This window comes from Narcine bancroftii, chromosome 1 (genome assembly GCF_036971445.1).
Source record: "Narcine bancroftii isolate sNarBan1 chromosome 1, sNarBan1.hap1, whole genome shotgun sequence".
Classification (NCBI taxonomy): domain Eukaryota; kingdom Metazoa; phylum Chordata; class Chondrichthyes; order Torpediniformes; family Narcinidae; genus Narcine; species Narcine bancroftii.
In genome coordinates, this window is record NC_091469.1 from 94916811 (window position 1) to 94929565 (window position 12755).

The following is a 12755-nucleotide window of genomic DNA, read 5'->3' on the forward strand; positions in this document are numbered from 1 at the left end:
TATGATGGTCCTTGGGCTTCACCACTCCACCTGGTCCCAAAAGCCTCCGGCGGCTGGCACCCCTGTGGAAATTATCGTATAGAGTGAGGGTATTCTCCAAGTTCAACCTGTTGCACCCCGAGGACATACCCAAAACAGCCATCATCACCACTTTCAGCTTGTTACAGTTCCTACACATGCCGTTTAGGCTCAAGAACACTGCCCAGACCTTCCAGCGCCTTATGGACACAGTGGGCAGGGATTTGAATTTTGTATTCATTTACCTGGATGACATCCTTGTCGCCAGCAGAGACCGTGCACAACACAAGTCTCACCTGTGAACCCTCTTCTCCCAACTGGCTGACTTCGGCCTAACGATCAATCCGGCCAAATGCTAGTTCGGGAAAGAGTCCATGCAGTTCCTGGGCCATACCATGACGGCCAAAGGTGCTCCACCTGCTGCAACAAAGGTCGCGGCAGTCAGGGCGTTCCCACGTCCGGCAACCTCAAGGGGCTACAGGAGTTTGCGGGTATGTTCAATTTCTATAACTGCTTCATTCCAGGCACTGTGCGCATCATGCAGCCACTCTTCACCCTCATCGCGGCCAAAAATAAGACACTCGCCTGGACTCCAGAGGCCAGAAGGGCATTCGAAGCCACAAAAGATGCCTTCGCGAAGGCTATCCTGCTCGTCCACTAATGCATCGACCTGCATATGGCGCTCTCCATTGATGCCGCTGCCACAACCGTCGGCACTGTCGTGGAGCAACAGGTAAGTGAACAATGGAAACCAATGGCATTCTTTAGCAGACTTCTTCACCCCCCAGAGCGCAAGTATAGTGCTTTCGATCATGAGTTGCTGGGCATGTACCTGACAGTGCATCATTTCTGCTATTTCTTGGAGGGGAGGCCTTTCACCATTTTTATCAACCACAAAGCCCTCACTCAGGCGCTCGCGATGGCAAGAGATCCCTGGTCAGCCCACCAACAGCGTCACCTCTCCTCCGTGTCAGAGCTCACCACCGACATTTGGCACAAGGCAGGGAAAGACAACGTGGTTGCCAACGCACTCTCATGACCGCCATTTGCACGCTGACACTGGCCTTCACTTCGACCAGCTTGCCTGGGACCAGAAGTCTGACAAGGAGATCCGGGCCTTCAGGACTGCCATCATGGGCCTAAGGTTCCAGGATGTCCCGACTCCTCAGAGTGAGGGTACAGTCCTATGAGATGTCTCCATGGGCACCCCGCGACCAGTTGTTCCCCAACAGTGGTGCAGCAAGTCTTCCACCATATCCATGGCCTTTCCAACCCTTCCATCAGGTCCACAGTCCATATGGTGGCAGAATGTTTCATCTGGTACGGGCTTCGGAAGTAGATTGTAGACTGGGCCAGAACCTACACCCATTGCCAGCTTTCCAAGGTAAACAGGCACACCGGAGCGCCCATACAAGATTTCGAACATGTCCGGGAATGGTTCAACCTCATGTTGGACCCTTATCTGTTTCCAGAGGTAACCATTAACTTTTCACAGTTGTAGTCCACACCACTCGTTGGACCGAGGCAATCCCAATGCCAGTTTCCTCCACGGACTTCTGCTCCCGAGCGTTTTTGAATTGTTAGGTGCCCAGTTAGGCATCCTGAACTACCTCACCAGTGATCGGGGCACCCAATTCACCTCTGCGCTCTGGGCACAGCTCACCAACAGGCTGAGGATCGAGCTACATCACACCATGGCCTATCACCCACAGCCTAATGGGCTAGTCGAGCGATTGCACCGCCACCTTGTCGGCACTTACAGCCCGCCTCACTGGCCCCAACAGGGTGGACGAGCTGCCTTGGGTGCTCTTGGGCATCCACTCGACACCCAAAGAAGACCTACAGGCATCATCAGCTGAGCTGGTCTACGGTGCACCACTCGACCTACCTGGAGAGTTCGGCAACGCACCTCACAACCCCCAGCAGTCACGCATAGTCTACTTTCCTGCCTCCGGGCCACCCAGACACGGCACGCGGGCTTCTTACATCCCCAGTGAGCTGTACTCCGCAGAATACATTTTTATCAGGTGGGGCCCATCCACAGCACCTCTACAAAGACCATACAAAGGGCCATACAAAGTCATCCAGCGTTCAGGATCCACATTCACACTGGACATCGGGGGTAAGAGCTGTTTACGGTAGACAGGTTAAAGCCAGCCCACCTCGACCCCACCAAGTCAGTAGTTGTTGCCCAACCCAAGAAGCGAGGCCGCCCAGCAAAAAAGGACATTGGCACCGGTTCTGGGGGGGGTTCTGTGTGGCGGAACGCCATTAGGTAGGCGAACTGGCCCTGCTTGTCACGCATGCGGCGGGGCAGCCAGACAAAATGGCACCGTCAGTGATTTCCTCCTGACCTCTGCTCGGGGCTCAGAAGCCCGCACTTGGTGACCCACGTGACGCCCCGATGATGTTGGGGCGCCCCGGAGCGGTTCTCAGCCAGGTCCGGGCTGGGAGTATAAGACCAGCCAGGCAGCATGCAATAAATCAGTCTTGCTCACTGAACTCAACCCGTCTGGTTGTGCGATCCTTCAGTTAGCAGTGTAGCTGCCTCTACAGCACATCAGTTCAGAGTGATAACAGCCACAGACCCCACTGACTGACTTTTCAGAAATTACAGGACTATGGGTTATTCAGGAGTTATGGGATTTTGGAATTATCTGTAATTCAAATAATCAGTCTTCAGAAGGGAAATGGACATCACATTTTAATTTCCACAGATGCTGTAGAGACAAGTCATTGTGCATGGAATATTTTTATTCTGTACCATGGTAACAATACAGGGGAAAACAAGAAAACAATGTGCATATTAACCAACAATCAATGGAACTCATAATGAGATTAGGAAGGTATTATGTTGTTAAGACACAAGAGCAACTTGTCCGTGAACTACTCTTTGCAGACGATGCCGCTTTAGTTGCCCATTCAGAGCCAGCTCTTCAGCGCTTGACGTCCTGTTTTGCAGAAACTGCCAAAATGTTTGGCCTGGAAGTCAGCCTGAAGAAAACTGAGGTCCTCCATCAGCCAGCTCCCCACCATGACTACCAGACCCCCCACATCTTCATCGGGCACACAAAACTCAAAACGGTCAACCAGTTTACCTATCTCGGCTGCACCATTTCATCGGATGCAAGGATCGACAACGAGATAGACAACAGACTCACCAAGGCAAATAGCGCCTTTGGAAGACTACACAAAAGAGTCTGGAAAAACAACCAACTGAAAAACCTCACAAAGATTAGCATATACAGAGCCGTTGTCATACCCACACTCCTGTTCGGCTCCGAATCATGGATCCTTTACCGGCATCACCTACGGCTCCGAGAACGCTTCCACCAGCGTTGTCTCCGCTCCATCCTCAACATTCATTGGAGCGACTTCATCTCCAACATCAAAGTACTCGAGATAGCAGAGACCGACAGCATCGAATCCACGCTGCTGAAGTTCAAACTGCGCTGGGTAGGTCACGTCTCCAGAATGGAGGACCATTGCCTTCCCAAGATCGTGTTATATGGCGAGCTCTCCACTAGCCACCGAGATAGAGGTGCACCAAAGAAGAGGAGAGGTGCACCAAAGAAGAGGTACAAGGACTGCCTAAAGAAAGCTCTTGGTGCCTGCCACATTGACCACCACCAGTGGGCTGATATCGCCTCAAACTGTGCATCTTGGCACCTCACAGTTCGGCGGGCAGCAACCTCCTTTGAAGAAGACCACAGAGCCCACCTCACTGACAAAAGACAAAGGAGGAGAAACCCAACACTCAACCCCAACCAACCAATTTTCCCTTGCAACCGCTGCAACCGTGTCTGCCTGTCCCACATCGGACTTATCAGCCACAAACGAGCCTGCAGCTGACGTGGACATTACCCCTTCATAAATCTTCCTCCACGAAGCCAAGCCAAAGAGAAGAAGATATTTCAAGTGACCATTGAAACCAATTGTCAGGCATGGGAGATTGTACTAACAAAGTTCAAAGTGCAGATTTATTGTCGGAGTACACACATAACATCACATACAAATCTGAGATTTTTTTTGTAGGCAAGACAGAATTAACACTTTTTGGTTGTGCAAAAATCTGTGATCAAGGAGATACAAATAAAGCAATTTAAACAATCGACTGTGTAATACAGATAGGAAAAAAAGATCAATGAAGTACAAAAGTAAGAATCCTTAAATGAGTCCCTGATTGAGTTTGTTGTTGAGGAGTCTGATGGTAGAGGGGTAGCAGCTGTTCCTGAACCTGGAGCTGTGAGCCTTGTGGCACCTATACCTCCATCCTAATTGTCGTACTTTGAGTTTGGAGATTCTATCGAGAGGGTCTCCTTGTTGTGTTAAATACCCCTGGGATCTGGCACCTACGATAATTGGTAGATGCTGGATAAGTAAATCTTCCACTTGGTTGGAACTATGTATTGCGTGATTGTTGAACTAATAGCGAGGTTCACCAATTTTAAACCTGTATTTTTCATCTATTTATTTTTGGTAATATTTTTCTGGCTGTTTGCTGGTTGTTTGAGGCTGCCAGTTGATTGAATTCCAGGTTACAGGGGTTTTACTGTATACACATTTATATATTTCAGTTTCAGGTACCACAGCAGGCACAATGATTCATCCAAACTCATTAACAAATGCAACAGCATCTCCATGATGCTATACCAGACTGTTTAGTCCATGAAAGACAAAATCAGAAAATCCTTTCTTAAACCATTATCAAAACAAGAAGATGAACAGTTACTTTTTTTGGTTGATTGTTTTGACATTAACAAAGAAACCTCAGAGATTTAACTTAGACAAACAGCACGGTAACAGGCCATTTCAGTTCATGAGTCCGTGCCGCCAAATTTACACCCAATTACCCTACACCCTCGGTACATTTTGAATAGTGGGTGGAAACTGGAGCTGCTGGAGAAAACTTACGCAGATGCAGGGAGAATACATAAACTCATTACATGTAGCATGGGATATGATCCCCATTCCCAATCACTGATGTGGTAACAACGTTGAGCTAAGCGCAATGCTAACTGTGCTCCCACACTTGATCCATCTCTGTTTCATTTCAGGCTTCCTATATTAAATAAAACTGTTTATTTGTTATTAGGTTTTCATCAAAAGCCCGAAATAGATTTCCTGATCATCTGCATAAACATTAAGCAGTGCTCATGCTGAGTACACAAAGATTTGCAGAGTTTACATTTTAGTTTGATAACTTTTCATTAGAACGTTAACTCTTATTCCTCTTTTCACAGATACTCAGTATTTCTGACATTTTTGCATTAATTTCAGATTTTAAATGCCTGCAGTTTTTTTTTGATATTCATGCATTTTTAAAATTCCTGCAGCAACATTAAATTTATTCAGTGAAACACAATGTTGCAGGGCTTCAAAGGTTAAAAGGTTGGATGGAATTTACTCTGTGAAAAATAACTGTTGGTGAGAACTATAAAAGAGAGGATAAAGGAAGTTCAGTCAAAAGTTTGAGAAGAGAGCAGAGTCCAGGTTTAGCCAGATGCAGTGGCTATTGTGTATTTTCCGAAGGTCTTTTATAAGGTGTCGCACATGAGGCTACTTGACAAGATAAGGAGCCATGGTACAACAGGAAACATACTAGCTTGAGTACAAATTGGCAGAAAGCAGAGAGTTGGAATACAATGATCATATTCTGGTTGGCTGCCATATGCTAGTGATATTCCACAGGGGTCGGTGTTGGGACCACTTCTTTTTATGATTTGGATTATGAAATGAATGGCTTTGTGCCAAGTTTACAGATGATATGGAAGTAGATGGAGGAGCAAGTAGTGTTGAGGAAACACAAAGGACTTAGAAGGATTTGGGGAACAGGCAGCGAAGTATCACATGAAATAAATGTCATCCACTTTGGTAGAAAAAATAAACAGGTAAACTATTTTTTTTAAATGGGGAGAAAATTAAAAATACCCAGATGCAAAGAGACCTGGGAATCCTGGTGCAGATGGCCTGAAGGTAAACTTCCATGTTGAGATGGTGGTGAAAAAGGCAAATGTAATGCCATTTCAAGTGCAATAGAAAGAAAGAGCAGGGATGTGATCTTGAGCCACTGGTGAGACCTCACTTGGATTATTGTGAGCAATTTTGGGCTCCTCGTTTAAGAAAGGATGTTGGAGAGGGTTCAAAGCAGGTTCACAAAGATGATTCCAGGAATTAAAGGGTTATTATATGAGGAGTGTTTAACAGCTCGAACTATACTCATTGAAATTTAGGAGAATGAAGAGGTGGGGTCTCTTTGAAACATTTTGAATGGTATGGACAGAGTAAGAAGTTTGTTTCTCATGGCTGGAGAATCTGGGACAAGAGGTCTCAACTTCAAGTTTGAAGGGCATTGTTTATAACAGGCTGTGTAGGAATTTCTTCAGCTAGAGGGAGGTTGGAATTTCTTGCCACAGGCAGATGTGGAGGCCAAGTCATTAGGTGTATCTAAGACAGAGATTGAGAGGTTCATGATTACCCAGGGCATCAAAGATTATGGGAGAAGGCTGGGCAAAGGGGCAGAGTAAGAAAATGGATCAGCTCAAGATTTAATGGCAGGGCAGACTCTATGGGCAGAATAGCCTATTTCTGCTCCTATGTTTTATGGTCTTCTGGTTTTAAGACACTGAAGGAAAAGCTACCACAGGAGATTTTGATACGCTTGTAATAAATGTAGCCAATTATTGCTTTAGTCTTATTTCCCCTTTACTCTAAAATGTCTTTCTCTATCCCCATCCAGTCATTGAATCATTGAGTTTGGAACAAGCTATTTGGTACAACTTGCCCATGTTGACCAAATTATCATTTTGGGCTTTTCCCACTAGCCTACATTTGCCCCACATCTAATCATTCTTATCCATACATTTGCCCAAATTCTGTGAAAAATATCATTCTGTACAGTTGAGCAAAAATTGCAAATGGAAATCTCGATGTAACTGATGCCTAAATAAACCATTCAGTTGGAACGTAACTTGACATAATTAAAAAAAGATAAATCAGAGCACAGAATGCATGGAAAAATGATTCATTTTCTAAATTATTTATTAGCTATTGGTTACCTTATGACTTAAAATTGTACAGAAAATGTCATTTTAAAAATTTTCGACTTGTTAAGATGATTACATTTCCTCTGGTAAATTGTCTCCCTGTTGCTGACAGTTGCTTCAACTAATATGATACTAGACCTGATTATTTCAAGTTTTCTTCCATGTTCTTGAACAGAGAAATGTGAAAATTTCTGGGTGACAGTCATGAGAGATGGAAGCTATTTCACCACAATCCTTTCTCTGGACTAGAATTCACAGTGGAACCTGTGAAAATAACTGGGAAAATAACTAACAGCCACGCAAACACTGATGAAAACTTTAATTGAAGTAAGACAATCGTTTTTTTTCATTCAGATTTTGGAGCAGGGAATAATTGCCTGAGGAGGTGGTGGAGGCAGTGATTTTCACATTATTTAAATATTCAAAAAAAACACTTGAATTGGCAAGGCATCCCATGCCATAGGTGCTCTGTAATAAGAGATTACTTAAGGTAGCATGCAAGTGAAAAAAGGTTGAGAAGTCCTTCCCTAATCTTTTCCCCTTTCACCATGTCCTTCGGTTTGTATCTCACCTAATCTAGTTGCTTGGGTCTTAGGATCTGGAATCTCTAAACCAATACATTCATCCTTTAATTTAAAAATAAGTGCAGTGTCTATTCTATTTATGGTCATTATTTGCCGAGGTACAACTGTTGGGTTTATGAAGGACATTCTGAGGGATACAATCCGGAAGCTGTTGGAGAGATAAGAATAATTTACTTGCTTCATTTGTAAAAAGGTAGCAAGCACATTTATCAGGTGGGAAAAAAATGAAAGAATGTCTTAACACAACAATTTGCCTTCATATGTTTCTTATAAATTTCTTAAAATGTAATTAATACATCACGGGATGGCCCTTTCCAGCCAATGAAACCACAGCTGGCACAGTTAGTGTTGCGGTTAGTGCAGCGCTGTTACAGCACCAGTGATCAGGACGAGGGTTCAAATCATGCACTGTCTATAAGGAGTTTGTATGTTCTCCCCGTATCTGCGTGGGTTTTCTCTGGGAGATACGATTTCTTCTGACCGTTCAAAACATACTGGTCAATTTGGTATATTTGGGTGGCATGGGTTTGTGGGCTGAAAGAGTCTGTTCCTATGCAGTATGTCTAGATTTAAATATAAAACTCATGTGGCCAAATTACAACCAATTAACCTACCAACCCCACAGGTTTTATACTATCAACACCTTTTATATCACCTTTTATGACATCAGGTTTTATCCTAAAGCTTTGCAACCCACAGTCTAGTCATTATTGGTGTTTTAGATATACAGTGTCCTATAAATATAAACCACAATCTATGAATCAATAATTAGTAGCTGGGAGATCAGAAAGAATTTCTCTGTCCTTCACCAGAATAAAGACTGTCAGTCATGTAGATGCATGGGGGCTCAAAAAATTATCGAAGATCCCTACCATCTATCACACAGTAACATTAACATCAGAAAAGGGGTACAGGAGCATCAAAATCAGGGCTGCCGTCCGAGGGAATAGGTTCTTCCCTCAGGCTGTGAAATTGATAAACAATATCCTGTAATTGCCTCTTTTAGTATTTTCAATCTAAAGTATTGATACATAATTTATATTTGATATTTTTATGTGCATTTGTGATTATTATGTGCTGTGTATTATTTGTGTGCACCATGGTCTGGAGAAACACTGTTTATTCTGGTTGTATATGAACAGTCAGATGCTAAGAAACCTGAACTTGAATTTGACCTAAAAATATAGATATTACCTGAAATGTCTCACATGCAACAGTGCAGTACTCCCTCTGCACTGCACTGGAATGCATGTCATTGTTTTGTGAACTAATTGATCTTTTCACTGCATGCTGTAATATGTTCTGGCTCTTGTACTTTGTGTTCCAGTACACATATTAGAGTTAACTAGCCAGACTACTCAATGAATGAAACAGGGAAAAATTAACAATAAACTTGGAATGGAATCCAGAACTGTGACCTTTTGGCTCATAAGCAAAAAACATTCGTATGGCGGAAGAAACCTTGGCAAGTTTATACAGATGTGTAGAGGATAGTGTGCTGACAGGCTCTATCACAGAAATACCTCTGAGTGGAAACCCTTGCAAAAGGTAATGGACACTGTCCAGTGCATCACAGGTAAAATTTTCCCCACCATTGAGAAAAATTACATGGAATGCTGCTGTCGGTAAGCAGCAGTAATCATCAATAATGCTCTGTTTTCGCTAATGCCATCAATAAAGAGGTACAAGTGCAACAAAACTCGTACCACAAGCTTGAGGAATAGTTGCTCCTCCTCCACCATCGCATTCCTAAGCAAGAGACTCAATCGGAGACTCATTACTTATAACTGTTTTTTTTTTGTGTATTGTAGCCAGTTAGTTTACATTTATTTTTGTTTACATTTCTCTCTTTTGTGCACATATATTTCCCTTAAGTACAGTTTTTTTGCACTACGGATAAGTAGAGATTCTGCCTGGCCTACAGGGAAATGAATCTCAGGTCTGTATTTAATGTCATATGTACATATGTCATATGTATATAAATTTGAACTTCAACTTTGAATATAAACCTATTAATCACTCTTTCAGCCATTAAATTGGTCAGAACAAAATCTGAACTGGTCCTTACCATCAAACAGTGTTTAATCCCTGGAGTTCCACAGAAAAAGGAAAACTAAAATCAAAAACCATTTTGTTACATGTAAAAGGAGGGGTTGTGTTTATATCGAAGAGGGACTTTTACATGTGACTTTACCTTTTAACATTTAGACATACACCATTGGTAACAGGCTCATTTGGCCCATGTCTATACTACCCAAACACAGTCAATTAACCTACAACCCCATACATTTTGAAAGGTGGAGGGAACAGGAGCACCCAGAGGAAACCCACGAGGAGAGCATACAAACTCATTATTTACAGTGTTGGATTTGAAGCTGGCATCATAAAGGTGTTGTGCTAACTGCTACCCCAACCGTGTGGCCCCATGGTTCTTTAATATTTCAGAAAATGAAGTCAATTCATTTGTGCAGTAGCAAAAATAATAACTTTTAGTAAGAAATTCACCAGGAGACATGTAATTATTTTGCCTTGCTTCATCCTGTCTTTTAAGTAGCATGGAGTTTAATCCCCATCTATATGTCTCAGCTGCACCATTTCATCAGATGCAAGGATCGACAACGAGATAGACAACAGACTCACCAAGGCAAATAGTGCCTTTGGAAGACTACACAAAAGAGTCTGGAAAAACAACCAACTGAAAAACCCCACAAAGATTAGCGTATACAGAGCCGTTGTCATACCCACACTCCTGTTCGGCTCCGAATCATGGGTCCTCGACCGGCATCACCTACGGCTCCTAGAATGCTTCCACCAGCGTTGTCTCTGCTCCATCCTCAACATTCATTGGAGCGACTTCATCTTCAACATCAAAGTACTCAAGATGGCAGAGGCCGACAGTATCGAATCCACACTGCTGAAGATCCAACTGCGCTGGGTAGGTCACATCTCCAGAATGGAGGACCATCGCCTTCCCAAGATTGTGTTATATGGCGAGCTCTCCACTGGCCACCATGACAGAGGTGCACCAAAGAAGAGATACAAGGACTGCCTAAAGAAATCTCTTGGTGCCTGCCACATTGACCACCGGCAGTGGGCTGATATCGCCTCAAACCGTGCATCTTGGCGCCTCACATTTCGGCGGGCAGCAACCTCCTTTGAAGAAGACCGCAGAGCCCACCTCACTGACAAAAGACAAAGGAGGAAAAACCCAACACCCAACCCTAACCAACCAATTTTCACCTGCAACCGCTGCAACCATGTCTGCCTGTCCCGCATCGGACTTGTCAGCCACAAATGAGCCTGAAACTGACGTGGACATTACCCCTCCATAAATCTTCGTCCATGAAGCCAAGCCAAAGAAAGAAAATTAAAAAAATATATGTTCTTGGTGGGATATCCTCCAGTTCTATTGCTAATAAAGTCAAGATTGGACCTGTTAACAAACATTTCTACGACTGATTCCACCTGCATTGAATTCGTCCATCGTTATTGAATGAAGATCTACCAGGACCAATGCCTGAAGAGGGCGCACAAAATCAGTGAATCGGTGCGGAGTCGAAAGGCCAACATGGCCTGTTTCTGCTCCATAAATGGTTATATGGTTATATGGATGGAAAATAGAATTAATCACAATTAAAATGGAGTTGAATCCAGGAGATTTGGAGTTGAGTCAGGAATGATTTAGGGTTGCAACTCCACTGATTGACAAACTCCCACGGTTGGTGAGGAATTAAAAGTGGAATTAATGGTTTGTCGAGCTCCACAGCATATATTTCTCAGGAGACCAAAACTGCAGTGATGCCTACCCTCAAGGGACATGTATCAAAAAGAATTTAAAAATTAACTTACATTTTTGGTTGATTGTAAATGTGTGTCCTTCAGCCTTTGTAACAATTGGAAATACAAGAGGCTGCAGGCACTGGAATCTGAAACTGCTGGAGCATCTCAGCCAGTGTCTGTGGAGGCAGGGTTGATGCTTTTGATCAAAACCATATATCAAGAATGGGAGAGTTGAGCGAATATACCCATTATAAAGAGCTGAGAGGGAGGGGTGATATGGGTGCCATTGGTTGATAGGTGAAAACAAGGAAGGAGAGGAAGAAAAGGACAGATGGAAGGAAGTGGCGGTGGGTAATGAATCTGATAATGGTGGGGCAAGGTGAGGGGGGGGCAGAGGAGATCATAGGAGATAGATAGAAGAGGGAAAGGAATAATAAGGTGTATTGGTGACCGGAACTTGTAAATTCATTGTTGGGCTGTCACTGTTCAGATGGAATGAGCTCATGCTCTTCTTGTATATATTTGGCCTCACTATTATTTAATAAATCATAAATATTAATCAGAGCAGCACATGTAGTGTTATTACAGCACCAGTGACCAGTTTCAAAGCTGGCGCTGTCTAAAAGGAGTTTGTACATTCTCCCCATGACCTCGGTGAGTTTCCTCCAGGTGCTCCATTTCTTCCCACCCCCTCAAAAGTAAACATATGGATCTTGTAGGATGATTGATGCATTTAAGTGGCAAAGGCCGAAAGGGTCTGTTGCCATGTGATAAATCTAAATTAAACTGAGAAAGCCTTTCTTCATTGGCAGAGCGAACACTGCCTACCATCAGTCAACACAGCCAACTCTCTCCTGCCATGAAAACCATTTATTCTTCAATGAAGGTACTTCATCTTCAGACTTAATAAGATCAATTAAAGAGAAGGCTTAATTTTCCAAAGTGATATCGGAGAAATGTGCGAGACTGGTGTAAAATACAATGTAATGCAGGCATTATGTATGACTGATAAAAGAAGTGATCATGTGAATAAACATCTTGGAGCACGTAAATCAGAAGATCAGCACCTCTAGGCTTAAGACGAGTGGGTTTTTTAACCCAATGGCTATCAGATCCTTTGAACCTCACCTTGTTATCACAAAAGGACTGTCTACCGATTGTAATATCATGATTTTTTTCTTGCCTGGTGGTAACTGCAATAATAAATATCTAACTATTCATATTTTGCCTTATTATCTATTCTTGATTTAATACATACTATTTTGGATTTTCTTTCACAAAGTGCCTGTTGTACTGCAGCAGGTAAAAATTTCAGTGCCTGTGTACA